Source organism: Lissotriton helveticus, chromosome 10 (genome assembly GCF_964261635.1).
Source record: "Lissotriton helveticus chromosome 10, aLisHel1.1, whole genome shotgun sequence".
Classification (NCBI taxonomy): domain Eukaryota; kingdom Metazoa; phylum Chordata; class Amphibia; order Caudata; family Salamandridae; genus Lissotriton; species Lissotriton helveticus.
In genome coordinates, this window is record NC_136071.1 from 173,445,591 (window position 1) to 173,461,374 (window position 15,784).

Genomic DNA, 15,784 nt, shown 5'->3' on the forward strand with positions numbered 1-15,784 from the left:
GGAAACTTTCCAGAACTCTCCTGGTATCCCAGAATGCACAGCAACTCCCTCCACTTTCAGTTCTTTTTGGAGGTGTATACAGCTAGACCTGTAGCATTCATCATATTAACCTTATCTCCACCGGGGAGGAGGGCGGACGGGCGCTTATGACTATAACAGAGATACCGCTACTACAGAACTGGAGTTACAGGTTAGAAACTACTCCTTCTGTAGTAGGGGATCTCTGTGTATAGTCATAATCTAGTGAATAGAATGGCAAGCCGATCAAAACATAACCCGGCGGTGGAGAATCATAAGGCAACACCACTACTGTGCAAGGAATATGCTACTTACCAGCATGCATCTGATCTTGGCATGTAGGGCTGCTGATATTCACATCTTATGCATAGATCGCCGCCTAGTGTTGGGTCCAGATGATTGCACATTGTTGTCCTGGAAGAGTCTTCGAAGTATCACGAGATAGGTGGCTCCTCCCCTGGACTACAGTGCGCATGGGCATCCTCTCCATCCTCAGATTGTTTTTTTCCGCCATTGGGATCGGATGTTCTTCTCTTAACTCCGGTTCGGAAACTTTTCTTCAAGGCCAAAAGGCCTTCGGGGTCGTCGGTATTGTTTCTCTCGTTCGGTGCAGAGTTCTTGTTCCAGTTTCTTTCGAAGCAGGACATCGAAGAGCGCCGCGTGGCCTTTTCAACACCAAAGGCCCGATCGTCGATGGAACGGAGCCCATTCAAACGATGCCCCCTTTGTAACGCAAAATACTCGCACATCGATGTACAGCCGGTGTGCAACAAGTGCTTATCCCCCGACCACAACTGCCTCGCTTGTGCTCGGTTCCGGTCCAAGAAGACACTTAGGCTCCGACGTGCAGCACGACAGACGATGTCGAAGCCAGCGCCTGACCCGGTGAATATCTTCAATGAAGACGACGAGGAGATCGTCGACACTGAGGATCCACAACAGATGTCGGATCCAGGTTCGGAGCACGGCTCCGACTACTATGAGGTCGACGAGGAGCATGTCGCTGACAATGAAAACATCGAAGAGGTAAGGGACGACGTGTCCCCCATCGGAGCCGTCGACGACGACTCGAGTGATGAACCAGGCCCAACAGTGGGTACTGGGCCTAAACAAGACACTCTTAAACTTTCCAAGGCTCCGGTCGAGGCATTGCCGAAAGGCCTTAGCCAAGATCATATTCAGCATTCTATAGCCCCGCGTTTCGGCCCGGCTAAGAATATTTCACATGCGCCATCGGTCGCCCACCAGAAAGCTAAACCGAAAGGTACAGAGGAGAAAACGAAAACGAAACTGCTAAAGACAGCCATCGGATCGAAGAGTGCAAGCACATCGGTATCGACGTCGAGGCCAAGTGTCGACGACAAACAGATTTCTCAACGAAGCCTGCCCAACCTGAGCATCTGAGTCCAGACAGTAATGCTTAGCCAAGGTATGGATCGACTTCCAAGTGGCAGCCTTGCAGATCTCTGCAATGGGAACCTTACGAAGCAAAGCTGTTGTAGCCGCTTTCCCCTGGTGGAATGAGCCATAGGCTTACCCCCTAAGGTCTTATTCGCTTTCTGATAGCAGAGCTGGATACAAGACACAATCCACCTAGAGATGGACTGTTTCGAAGTAGCCAGACCAGTCCTAACCGACCCATAGTTGACAAACAATTGGTCGGATCTGCGAATGTCTTTGGTTTTATCCAGATAGAATTTCAACACCCTTCTGACATCCAGGGAATAAAGAGACCTTTCCGCTGGAGTGGAAGGATTCTGGAAAAAAGTCGGTAAAGTTAAAGTCTGATTAACATGAAAATCAGAAATCACCTTGGGAAGGACCTTAGGGTGAGTACGCATAACAACCTTAGCAGCATGAAACACAGTATAAGGTTCTTGGCAACACAATGCCTGAATCTCACTCACCCTGCGGGCCGATGTAATGGCCACGAGGAACGCCGCCTTCCAAGACAGGTGCTGCAGTGAAGCCTTGTGAATAGGCTCGAAAGGTTCCTTCATCAGCCTGAACAGCACCACATTCAATTCCCATGCAGGTGAAGGCACAGGAACAGGAGGGAACACCTTCTTCAACCCTTCCAAAAAATCCTTAATCACAGGAATCTGAAAGAAGAATGTCTGCGAAGGGCCTTTTCTGTAAGCAGTCAATGCAGCCAGATGAACCTTAATGGAATGGAAATTAAGTCCAGACTGAGCTAGATGTAGAAGGTATGGAAGGATGACATCTTCCTTGCAGGTCGTCGGATCATAGTTCTTAGACATGCACCAGATGCAGAATCTCTTCCATTTATAAGCATAAGAGGTCCTAGTAGACGGCCTCTTAGCCTCCTTCAATATGTCCATGCAATCCTCAGGAAGATTCAGGTAGCCATATTGCACTCAGGAGCCATGCCGCCAAACTCAACGACGAGAGGTTGGTGTGCACCATCTGCCCCCCGAACTTCGTGAGAAGGTCCGGCCGACATGGCAGCCGCCGATGAGGAAAGATCGACCGATAAAGCAGGTCCGTGAACCACCACTGCCTCTGCCATTCCGGAGCAATGATGATCATCCACCCCCGGGATTGGGTCAGCTTGATGAGCACCGCCGGAATCAGGGGAATGGTGGAAAAGCGTACAGAAAGCTGTTCGACCAGCTGATCCATAACGCGTTCCCCAGAGTACCCGGCTGATAATACCTCGAGGCGAAGTCGCGGCATTTTCAGTTTTCGGCGGTGGCGAACAGATCCACATCTGGAGTGCCCCACATGGCGAAGACATCGCCGAGCACCTCGTTGTTTATGACCCATTCGTGGTTTTCCTGAAGCAGTCTGCTGAGGGCGTCTGCCTTAACATTCTGCAAACCTGGCAGATGAGTCGTCGTTATCGTCAGTCCTCTGGCTAGCAGCCAGTGTCAGATCGCCTGCGCTTCCTGTGACAGTGTGCGCAATCTTGAGCCCCCCTGCTTGTTGAGGTAATACATCGTGGTCGTATTGTCCGTCTGAACAAGCAAGGAGTTGGTCTGCAAGGACGGATGAAAGGCCTTCAGTGACAAGTGAACCGCTCTGAGTTCCAGGAAATTGATGTGATACGTGGACTCTACTGGAGACCACGTTCCCTGAATCTGTAATGTTCTGAATGCGCTCCCCAGCCCTGAAGAGACGCATCCGTCTCGATCGTCTGAGTCGGGATATCCTTGTGGAAAGGAACAACCCCCCCCCCCTTTGCAGCTGAGGGTAAATCTGGTGCAAAGACAGCATGCAAAACTTTTCCCTGCGAATCCACTTGTTTGCGTGTCGCAAATCCAGAATGGGCCTGAACTCGTTCTTGTCTTTCTTCCTTACCGTGAAAAAAATAGAGTAAAGGCCCTTTCCCCTTTGAGACAGAGGGACGTCTTCTATCGCCCTTTTTCTTAACAGGGTGTCGGCCTCCGCCTGGAGCTCGCGTAGCTGGAACTGCGAGGCAACCGGTGGAATTGCTGGAGGCGGACTGGTGAACCGAAGACTGTATCCACTGCAAATAATATTCAGCACCCACTTGTCTTGAGTAATGTTTCTCCACTCTGCCAGGTAATGTTGAATGCTTCACACCACCGGAGCGGGTAACGGATGAGGGGGAATAAGCACTTCAGGGCCTAGATCCAGCCGGGTCTTTGGCCGCGGATGAAGACTGCTGACCACCGCGGCCCCTCTGGCGCTTTTGGAACGGGCGTCGTTGGAACTGTTGCTGCTGTTGCTGCCCAGCCTGTCGACCTTGCCCTCTACCTTGCGCCCCGTACTGTCTCTGGAACGAGCGGAAGGTTTTCTTCTGTTCCTTCGGCTTCTACAACCCGACAGCCGTCATGGTCTCAGCCTCCGTCTTCATGCGGACCATCTCCTCGTCCGCATGTTTCCCAAAAAGGGTCTCGCCAGAGAAGGGTAGATTGGCAACCCTCTGCTGTGCCTCGGGTTTCAATGACGTCAGTCGCAGCCATGCGAGACGCCTCAGGTTGACCCCATGATAGTACCCATGGGCTGCCAGGAGGGAGGAATCCGCAGCAGCGCCAATCACTAGGTTGGAAACCTTGAGTCCTTCATTCATTATCTCCTGGAAATCCTCCCTGTTCTCCCGGGGAAGTAGTTCCACGAACCGTGTGAGGGACTCCCACAGGGACCGATCATAACGTCCCAGCAAGGCTGAGGCACTAGCGGCCTTCATAGACGTGGCGGCCATCCCACAGACCTTCCTGCCCGCCGAGTCCATCCAGCAGCTCTCCTTGTCAGGAGGCACTGTCGATGACGGAGTGGTGGCGTGTTGTTTCCTCGCCGCCGTCAGTCACAGAGTCTGGCGCGGGGTCCTGGCGCAAAACACTGGGTCCGAGTCGGGGGTCCGATACTTCTTTTGTAGCCTTGAGGGCGCTGACTTCATCACCGCAGGGGTGAGGAAGAGGTCCATGACGGGTTCCACCAACCCTGACACCAATGGTAACAATGGACGAGACAACTGCTACTTGTGCAGTGTTTCGAAGATGATGGACGTCAGGGGCGTGGGCACTGAGTGTGATGCCCAACTTGGCCGCTCCTCGCAGTAAAACCTCTTGGAAGGAGACAATGTCGTCGATCGGGGACACCCTCGTCCGAGGGGAGTCCGTCAGGGTCGGCGAGTAGTCCCTGGCACTGGACGAATCGTGTGCGGGACCTGGACCTGTCCCTCCTACGGCGCCATCTGGACCTTGTGGACGAGCGACGGCGACTCCTGGACCTATCTCTCCGTCTCGAGCGAGACCTCGACCTCCGTGGCCTCGGATGTTCCGCTGGCCCGACAGGAGGGCGCTGTGGAGGCTGAACTGGGAGCCTGGGCTGCAGAAGCCCCTTGGCGGCGGCGGCGGCAAATGAGGCAATGAGGCCGACCTTGGCGGTGCTGGTGGAGGACGACGGTGAGGAGACACCGGAGGCGGCGGAGTAGGAGGTGGAGGCAGTGGAGGAGGAGTCGGGTTCTGCGGAGGAGGATACACTAGCAAACAAGGAGGTGTAGGAGACCTTGGTTTAGCGGGTGAATAAACCTGAGTACTCCGAGCCCGGAGACTGTCCTACTCTCCTCTTCTTCTTCTGACCAGAGGGGGGTGATCTTGAGGCCCTACCTCTCGTGGAAGAGCGACGGCGCCGTCGCGACCATGTACTTGCTGACGCAGAGGACTCAGTCCTGGTCCTAGAGCGTCTAGGCTTTCTCCTAGACGCTGAGCGTCCCCTCGACGTCGATGAGCGTCTCCTTGACGTCGAACGTCATCTCGACGTCGACGAGCGTCTGCTTTGCGTCGATGGTCATCGCGGCGACGTCGATGGTAGTCGACGGGCGGTGCCTCGACGTCGAACATCTTCTCGACGACGGCGATCTTTTCGGCGTCGACGACCTTTGTCTCGACGCTGATCTCAGTCTCGACGTCGCTGACTTCCGTGTCGACGGTGACCGGCGGTGTCGCCTCGACGGCGAGCGCCAGCGTCTTGACCTCTCTCGACGTCGATGATGGCTCGACGATGAATCAGTCCTCGACGCCGACCTCGGAGGTCTCGACGTCAGTCCCCTCGACGACGAACGTCGACGGCGCTTCGACTCAGAGCTCTGGGGAGACGGGGAACAGACGGTGGTCATTCCTTTCGACGCGAGGCTGTCGACGGAGACCGGTGGCGTTTTCTGGCCTTTTCTTTACTGAGGAGCCCCCCAGAGGCCGGCGCACGGGCAGAGGAAGGAGCCCCTTCATGCCCAGACCCACCTTGTCATTGCTGCCTTCTCTGTTCCAAACCTTGGAATCTGGTCTTATCCCTGTCCTTCAGGGTCCTTTTAGGAAACTGCAGACAGATATCACACTCCTCAGGAACATGAGATTCAGGCTATCACAGGATGCAAACCAAGTGAGGATCTGATTTTGCCTTTTTACTGGAGCACTCAGGACATTTATCAAATAAGGCAGGCATATTTGATAAAAAACAGTCCAAAAACACCAGAGAAACTCCAATAAAGATGAGAAGAGGCAAAACACGTAGAGTGAACACACTAACACTTTAAAAGTGCACAATTATTAGAAAAAGTCCCAAAAAAGGGAGAGCTCAATGCTCCAGGGTCCTGCTAGCAGGAGCCGGAAAAAAGAACTGAAAGTGGAGGGAGTTGCTGTGCATTTTGGGATACCAGGAGAGTTCTGGAAAGTTTCCTTAAAGGCACGGTATCCCTTTTTAAGCCACATAATGGCAGCCTATGGGGGCGTGTCTGTCCTGTCCTTCCTCTCTATCATTCCAAGGAATTGGTGACGGGGGGGGGGGGGGGGGATAAGTGTTTTCCATGGTGTAACATGGCAGACCGGTTTAAATGTGATATTGGTGGAATATCCTTTGCATTTCTAGTTGAAGTACTGGACAGTGTAGCTGTGCATGTATAGGCTGCATTATCTGTCTTTAATTCTCTCTTAAGTGTCTATGCACTGCTGCAAAGAAGACAGTTTAAGAGATTATTTTTGATTGCTCCGGGGTCCCTGCACATGAGCCGGACTATTCACTAGATTATGATGACTATACACAGTGATCCCCTACTACAGAACCAAACCTCGCCGCTAAATCCCTTAAGCAAAAGTGGCAATGATCTGGCTCTTGATTAGTCATTTTTGTTATTGAAAATAAATTCATTATTAATTTTTAGGATTTGGAGTGGAGTTCCCACCCGGTCTGTGCTTTGAATGGTGTCCTCTACTTGCATGGTGTCAAGTACTACGGTTCTGAGGTCAGAAGCTGCCTGTGTCACAGCAATTTTTAGAGTGGCAATATTGGTGGATCTATCACAAACACAGGTTGCAGTTTGACAGTGTCTTCCCAAAAAAGTATCCTCATTTTAATGCTCCAATAGGATTGTACCAGGTGTCCTTGTTATGAGTTTGGCCTAATTCAGTGGAGAGAAGGCAGACTCCCATCTCCCAAAGGACCCGAACCTGTCCCACTATCTCGGTTTACCTTTATTTTCAAGTATGTGCTATCACTTCAACCCGTGACATTCTAGTGCTTTTGGTGGGAGAGGAGGGACCAGTCCATGTACAAAGCATCTCATTATTTCCATCTAATTTATCGCCCCCATTTGGGTCTTACTTTTCAATTTGTTTTCTCCACCACAGCTTTGAGGCAATATTAGAGTGGTGCAGAGGACTACTTTAATAGCCTGAGTTAAGGCACCACTACGAAGAGGAAACAGATTATCCATATTAGAATAGGCTTACATAACACTTCTGCACACCAGTCGTGAGCGCAAGGCAACGCAAGAGGCTGCTCTCTTGAGAAAAGCTCTTAGCACTCATGGCTTCTACAATGGAGCTCACGCAGTACAGAGTAAGACAGCTGGCCAGATACTGAGAGCGTTTAACAAGAACCAGTCCAATCCCAGTAACTCCTAGTGGGAGTCCCATTCTATGCTAGGGAAGAAAATTAAGATCTTGCCCCAACACAGCTGGCTCTAATAAAACCTGCATCTCATCATTAACACAAGGTGTGTTCACCCTTGAAATGAGCGGAGAATATTCGCCTGGCAACCCATGACAGGCAGGATGTTCTCTAACCCGATCACTATAATTGGAGCTTGGTGGTGGAGGGAGCGATAGGGATGAGATATTCTCGGTCCATTATTTAGATGTGCGCCTCATTCTGAGACAGGCATCTCAGGACGGAGGAGACCGTGCAGGATGGTGCCTAGCATCTGCAAATCTGTGTCTAGGGTCTGCCACTGACTTCAAGTAGAGTTACCTCCCACAGAACCAGAAACCCAATGCTAAAGGTTTATGGTAGGTAGAAAGTCTTTCAAGCTTTAAAAGTCCAGTGTGAATAGTCACCTGCAAGTTCTTCTGTGGGAGGAACAATTACATTGATTAACAAATCTTTAGGATAAGTACAGGAGCAAGCGTTGCAAAATAGCAATAAATTAAGCTCCCTCTTAGTGGCAGCACCTCCGAGTCACTTCTCCCAATGTTCCATCTAGACGAGTTTGTGCAATGTAAAAGGATGGGAGCCACTGCAAAAATTGGAAAAACTTTCCACTTTGCTCATCTGTCAGTCAGCCAAAGAATGCAGGCGCAGCAGGGGCCTAAAGTTATGCCCCAGGGGAGAACAATAATGAACATCTCAGACTAAACTTTAGAAAGAAGCCAGTAGCATCTGAAAACATGGATTTCAAAACATCTTTTGCAAAACCAGACTACCCAAAACATTGACCCAAGACCAATATCACCATATATAAAAAAATATAAGACCAAACCTGCACTAACACCAAATACCAAACTCTGGCCACGTAACATGCGAAGAGCGATGCTCAAATAGGATGCTAGCACTGCGCTTGAAGGAGAATTTTTTTTTATCTTGGCTGCATTTAAGTACATGTCGAAATATGTAAAGTTAAACATTTCTGTTAGGTCTATATTTGGCAATCTATATTTAAGGAGTCTGTTTTAGTGACAGATTTTATTTTTGAAGCGTTTGTTCCCACATGGAACCAAAGAAGCCATGAATGTGGGTGTGTTCAAGTGAAGGATGATACATTTACCTGTGGCAGAAGAGTTTCCAATTTGGCTTAAGCAAGAAAGGAAGAGGCACATAAGCTAAGAGGGAGAGAAGCCATAACCAATCACTGGCAGAAAAGACTGTATCCATTTCTCATAAGGAACAGAGTATGTAATAATGTATGACAGAATGTTGCCTGCGTGCAGACATGCCTTATTTAATATAGGGAGCCCTTCCTCGTCGCCAACGTTAAGGAACAGCTAACAAGAGTTTATAGTTTTAGAACTGCTTTATTTAACTCAGTTCATAGCCGGTTGCTTCTTTCTCCACCCATTATCTCGGAGGGCCTTTCAGTTACAGAGCACGACTAGCACAGATTTAAATCATAATTAAGTCCCACAAAATGCTGAACAACTACTTTTATAGACATTAATAGCCAGAATGTCATTAACAAGTGATAAAAAGTCGCTTTCTCGTCAAACACTGTAAGACAGTAGCACAGAAGAAACCATTTCAGGTACAATATTCAGATGGACAATACCTTTCGTTATGTTGTATTTCGAAAATATATAGGACCACATTGGGTAAAACAGCACAGGCGATTTGAACACTACAGATTTTAAAACAGCAGTGTTAGGACGGGCACAACTGAGGGAATCGTCCACTTTGGTGGCTCGATATTGATACAGATAGGTAAAGAGATTGAGAAAGGAGCCCGTATTTCAGATCTTGGAGTCCGGGAACGCCATAAGTAGTGGAAAGCATTCAGGATTCTCTGGGCGAGGTTGGCAGATGGTCGCCACATGCCAGCCCGGGCAGGTAAATCGAGTAGTCTGCTTCTGTTACATCAAGGATCTATTAAACACAGCTGGCCTTAAGGAAACGTTCGGTCCCTCTTTTCACCAACGTATACATCTGAAGATTTTTGACATATGCATTCTAATTTTAGGCAAAAACTGAACATACAAACCACTTCTCTGACATCATCTTAAACACACTGTTTTTCGGAGGAGGTTTATAATAGCATGGACTTTAAAATGTGGTTTCATTTACTGATTTTTGGTAAAAAAAAGAGCATCCATTCGAATAGTAATCGTTTGGCTTACTATCAAAGAGTTGCAATACGGCAATTTGTTAGTCGAAACCGAAAAGTAACATGCAGTTGTGATTCTTTGGTTCCATCTAGTGGATACTGTATGGTATTTAACGAAATCACTAGTCCATCTATTTTAACCTGCTTCCCACCGACCTTGAATAAGATTTAAACACTGTGGTCAATTTATTCCAAGGGATTTGCCACTGCTAAATACAAGTAACAAGCATTTGCAATGCAACGGTCTCGCCTTTGCCAAAGTTAGAGTTATTGGCATCGTAAATGACATTTTTATTTATGTGTTGGTTTTGAAAACATAAATAAATGGCATTGTCATTTACAATGTCAATAGCTTAATCTCTCGCAAATGCGAGACCTATTGCATTTGCGCGCACACAGAGCCCCACGCGCGCGCGCACACACACACACACAGACAGAGCCCCCCCCCCACACACACAGAGCCCACACACACAGAGCCCACACACACAGAGCCCCCCCCACACACACAGAGCCCCCCCCCACACACACAGAGCCCCCCCACACACACAGAGCCCCCCCCCACACACACACAGAGCCCCCCCCCACACACACAGAGCCCCCCCACACACACAGAGCCCCACACCGAGCCCCACACCCACCCACAGAGCCCCACACCCACCCACAGAGCCCCACACCCACCCACAGAGCCCCACACCCACCCACAGAGCCCCACACCCACCCACAGAGCCCCACACCCACCCACAGAGCCCCACACCCACACAGAGCCCCACACCCACCCAGAGCCCCACACAGAGCCCCACACACACACACACAGAGCCCCCCCCACACACACACAGCCCCACACACACACACACACAGCCCCACACACACACACACACACAGCCCCACACACACATACACAGAGCCCCCCACACACAGAGCCCCACACACACAGAGCCCCCCACACACAGAGCCCCACACACACAGAGCCCCACACACACACAGAGCCCCACACACACACACAGAGCCCCACACACACACACAGAGCCCCACACACACACAGAGCCCCACACACACACAGAGCCCCACACACACACAGAGCCCCACACACACACAGAGCCCCACACACACACAGAGCCCCACACACACACAGAGCCCCACACACACACAGAGCCCCACACACACACAGAGCCCCACACACACACAGAGCCCCACACACACACAGAGCCCCACACACACACAGAGCCCCACACACACACAGAGCCCCACACACACACAGAGCCCCACACACACACAGAGCCACACACACACAGAGCCACACACACACAGAGCCACACACACAGAGCCACACACACACACAGAGCCACACACACACAGAGCCACACACACACAGAGCCCCACACACACAGAGCCCCCCCCACACACACACAGCCACACACAGAGCCCCACACAGCCACACACAGAGCCCCACACACACACACACACAGAGCCCCACACACACACACACACAGAGCCCCACACACACACACACACAGAGCCCCACACACACACACACACAGAGCCCCACACACACACACACACAGAGCCCAACACACACACACACACAGAGCCCCACACACACACACACACAGAGCCCCACACACACACACAGAGCCCCACACACACACACACAGAGCCCCACACACACACACAGAGCCCCGAGCCCCACACACACACACAGAGCCCCACACACACACACAGAGCCCCACACACACACACAGAGCCCCACACACACACACAGAGCCCCACACACACACACAGAGCCCCACACACACACACAGAGCCACACACACACAGCGAGCCCCACACACACACACACACAGCGAGCCCCACACACACACACACACAGCGAGCCCCACACACACACACAGCCCCACACACACACACACACACACAGCGAGCCCCACACACACACACACAGCGAGCCCCACACACACACACACAGCGAGCCCCACACACACACACACAGCGAGCCCCACACACACACACACAGCGAGCCCCACACACACACACACAGCGAGCCCCACACACACACACACACAGCCCCCCACACACACACACACACAGCCCCACACACACACACACAGCGAGCCCCACACACACACACACAGCGAGCCCCCCCCACACACACACAGCGAGCCCCACACACACACACACAGAGCCCCCCACACACACACACACAGAGCCCCCCACACACACAGAGCCCCCCCACACACACAGAGCCCCCCCCACACACACAGAGCCCCCCACACACACACAGAGCCCCCCCACACACAGAGCCCCCCCACACACAGAGCCCCCCCACACACAGAGCCCCCCCACACACAGAGCCCCCCCACACACAGAGCCCCCCCACACACAGAGCCCCCCCACACACAGAGCCCCCCCACACACAGAGCCCCCCCACACACAGAGCCCCCCACACACACAGAGCCCCACACACACACAGAGCCCCACACACACACAGAGCCCCACACACACACAGAGCCCCACACACACACAGAGCCCCACACACACACAGAGCCACACACACAGAGCCCCACACACAGAGCCCCACACACACAGAGCCCCACACACACACAGAGCCCCACACACACACAGAGCCCCACACACACACACAGAGCCCCACACACACAGAGCCCCCCACACACACACAGAGCCCCCCCACACACACAGAGCCCCCCCACACACACACAGAGCCCCCCCACACACAGAGCCCCCACACACACAGAGCCCCACACACACAGAGCCCCACACACACAGAGCCCCACACACACAGAGCCACACACACACAGAGCCCCACACACACACAGAGCCCCACACACACACAGAGCCCCACACACACAGAGCCCCACACACACAGAGCCCCACACACACAGAGCCCCACACACACACAGAGCCCCACACACACACACAGAGCCCCACACACACACAGAGCCCCACACACACACAGAGCCCCACACACACACAGAGCCCCACACACACACAGAGCCCCACACACACACAGAGCCCCACACACACACACACAGAGCCCCCCACACACAGAGCCCCACACACACACAGAGCCCCACACACACAGAGCCCCACACACACACAGAGCCACACACACAGAGCCCCACACACACAGAGCCCCACACACACACAGAGCCCCACACACACACAGAGCCCCACACACACACACAGAGCCCCACACACACACAGAGCCCCACACACACACAGAGCCCCACACACACACAGAGCCCCACACACACACAGAGCCCCACACACACACAGAGCCCCACACACACACAGAGCCCCACACACACACAGAGCCCCACACACACACAGAGCCCCACACACACAGAGCCCCACACACACAGAGAGCCACACACACACACACACACACACACACACACAGAGCCACACACACACACAGAGCCACACACACACACACACACACACACACAGAGCCACACACACACACACAGAGCCACACACACACAGAGCCACACACACAGAGCCACACACAGGGAACAGAGGCCAGAAAAAAGCCATATCTTGATTGGATACAAAACCGGCACGGTACACTTGATATATAAAGCTTAGACTTTTATATCCCTCCCATCTGGAGCTCACCAGGCAAAATAGGACAGGTATCTCACGAGCAGCGATCTTTGTCATTGTGATTTTGGAGGCAGAGATACGATATTGCACTTTATGCTTTCACGAGATTACAGACAGTTCCTGCTAATTATCTCATACCGTTATTTAAATTTCTCTGTTTACAAACTCACACTGAAGCTATAACCTTTTATTAAAACAGATGCTCATTGGTAGCTTCTTAAATATGGTCTGCCTGGCATATGCAGCCAAGAGAGATACAGGGCCCTCGTGACTCTGGCATTCTTGTACTAAAGTGGCCACTCTGTGGAGACAGAGATTAGGATGAGTGTATACAGTTTGCATTTGGTATTTTAGGGCAATCATTTGGCATCTTTAGAGTCTCCCAGGGCATTCAATATTCACGTTACACATTTACGTGCTGCCCACAAAATGAGTCTAAAGTTTTTCTTTTAATCTCGATACACTAATAATTTTTTTTTTTTTAATGTATTGCTATGGTGTGCTGAGCGCAATGCAGATTGCTTGCTTGATTGCAATTCTCCCTAGTCATGTCAAAGTATAAACACACACGCATGTTATATATTAAAATACACTCTTTGATTGCTTTGCCACTCACAACCTCATATCACGGTTTACGGGGGGTTTCCATGCCCTCCCTCACACCATGGTATCAGAACGGCAGGGAACGGAACACATTGCACAGCAAGGGAGGTGTAAGTGTTAAGGCCGGATGAATGAGTGGGGGTCCCCTGCTGCACGAGGCAGGTGTCAGAGCTCGTGCTTTCGATTTTGGGACTTAAAATCTGTGTAACCATAGGGCTCAACTTAAAAGCTAGGGAAAAACAGAAAGCATTAACAGTTAATTAAACAAGTCAGGACAGAGAGAGTTCTTCCAGTCACTTACCGAGCTGAGGTGGCATTTCCGGGCAGTCAATCTGGGGGGCAGTGGCCAGCGCGGGCACCCCGTGAGCCTTCTGGGTTGTCTGTGTCCTCAGGGTGGCGCGCTGGGTGTTCTCCGGCAGCCACGGGCTCTCGGTGTCCTCTGCCAGAACCTCGTTGCCCTTATCCATCCCGCTTCCCCCACCTGGGTCCTCGGGCGGCCAGCTAGCTTCTCCCGGCGGGGCCGGGGGTAGCGTGGCATTGCGGTGGCCCCCACCCCCGCAAATTGCTGAACGTCGGCGAAGAACCAAAAGATGCCCCGCTCACTGCCAACCAAGTAATACACCAGGGTGACACTGAGCTGCAGGGCACAGAAGAGCACCAGCAAGCGGCATGCCTGCTGAGTTCTACCATTAATTAAAAGGACACTTTGTATTTACTTTCTTAAATATGGTATAATTGGTCTAAGTGCAGATGATTTAGTAAAAGGGATGGACTCAAATTCTTGAATCAATATTAAATCAGTCGATTCCGCAGGTTTCCAGTCCATTGTTTTTATTTTGCTTGCGTCGGTATAAGACGGTAGCAACCTGTCATTCGAGACAGGAAATATCGTGTGCACTTTTAAATCGAGCAAACTCGAATACTGCGACAGCCTTTGTGTGTCTGCCTCAGCATTAGCTGCGCCCCTCCACCCGCCCCCGCAAGATTATGAGCTTTGTCTTGTCCAGCACTCTTAGACACTCGCCTATCTCATGCTAGACACCGACACGGTAACAGCCGGGGGTTATGGGCCCCTTTGCCAATAACCCCCAAATACTCTATATGATATGACCACAGCTGGTGGCTCCAGGCTCCAACACCCATATCCGGACAGGGCAGGCTGTGCCGCGGCGATGAAGTTTCCTCTGCGGCGAAGAGGGTGATCGTGCGTGGTCCTGTATTTTTCAATCCATGGGTTTGAGTCGTCCGCTGCCCTTTCGGGCCCCGTGCGTTGTTACTGCACCTCGACCACAGTCTACGCCCGGGTCAGCGCCAGACAAAGGTGGGGGAGGGCAGCCGATCCGGGCTGACTCACCAGCGGGCTGCGCTGCGGCTGCTTTCTCCTCCTGCCAAGAGTCTGCCTGCCTGCGCCAGAGGCAGAGCCTAGCGAGAGGACATGCCCCCTCCAACCGCAACTTCACCAACTGCTGCCGGGGGAGTCTTAGAGGGCCTCGAACTCTAGACCGCGTCTAAAGTTCAGCCATCTTTGGTGTATGTGAGCTCACATATATTCTCATATGTATATAAAACATAAAAAAATCCAGAAGAACCACCTGGCAGTACAGGAAAGACTTTAGATATGCCACAGTATGCCTCATGGATGAAACTACCATTAGCATAACTGGCGGTCTAGTGTTAAAACAAGCGAGCTCCGGCTGATCACCACCATCTTCCTCCGAGGCGAAGCAGAAATGCCTCGGAGGAAGGCAACGTCATTTTGGGATTCGGGGGGCGTGTTTTTCGTTCTCTCCTCTTCCCATTGGCTGGAAGGTAAAATTCCAGCCAATGGGAAGAGGAGAGAAAGAAAGTTAAAAACACACCCCGAATCCCAAAAAGAAGGGGATTGAACGGAGTGACGCCCCTCTCCTCCAATGGCTGGCCTCCGTTTAGGAAGCCAGCCAATGGAGAAGAGGGGCGGGTTCAAGCCCC

General features: G+C 51.9%; 1 protein-coding gene across 4 annotated transcripts in view; it reads right to left on the reverse strand.

The window, feature by feature from the left end:
- Positions 1–15,784, reverse strand: part of TNRC18 (trinucleotide repeat containing 18) — a 204,223-nt gene that overhangs the window by 22,903 nt on the left and 165,536 nt on the right. The gene's annotated exons all lie outside the window — the stretch shown is intronic.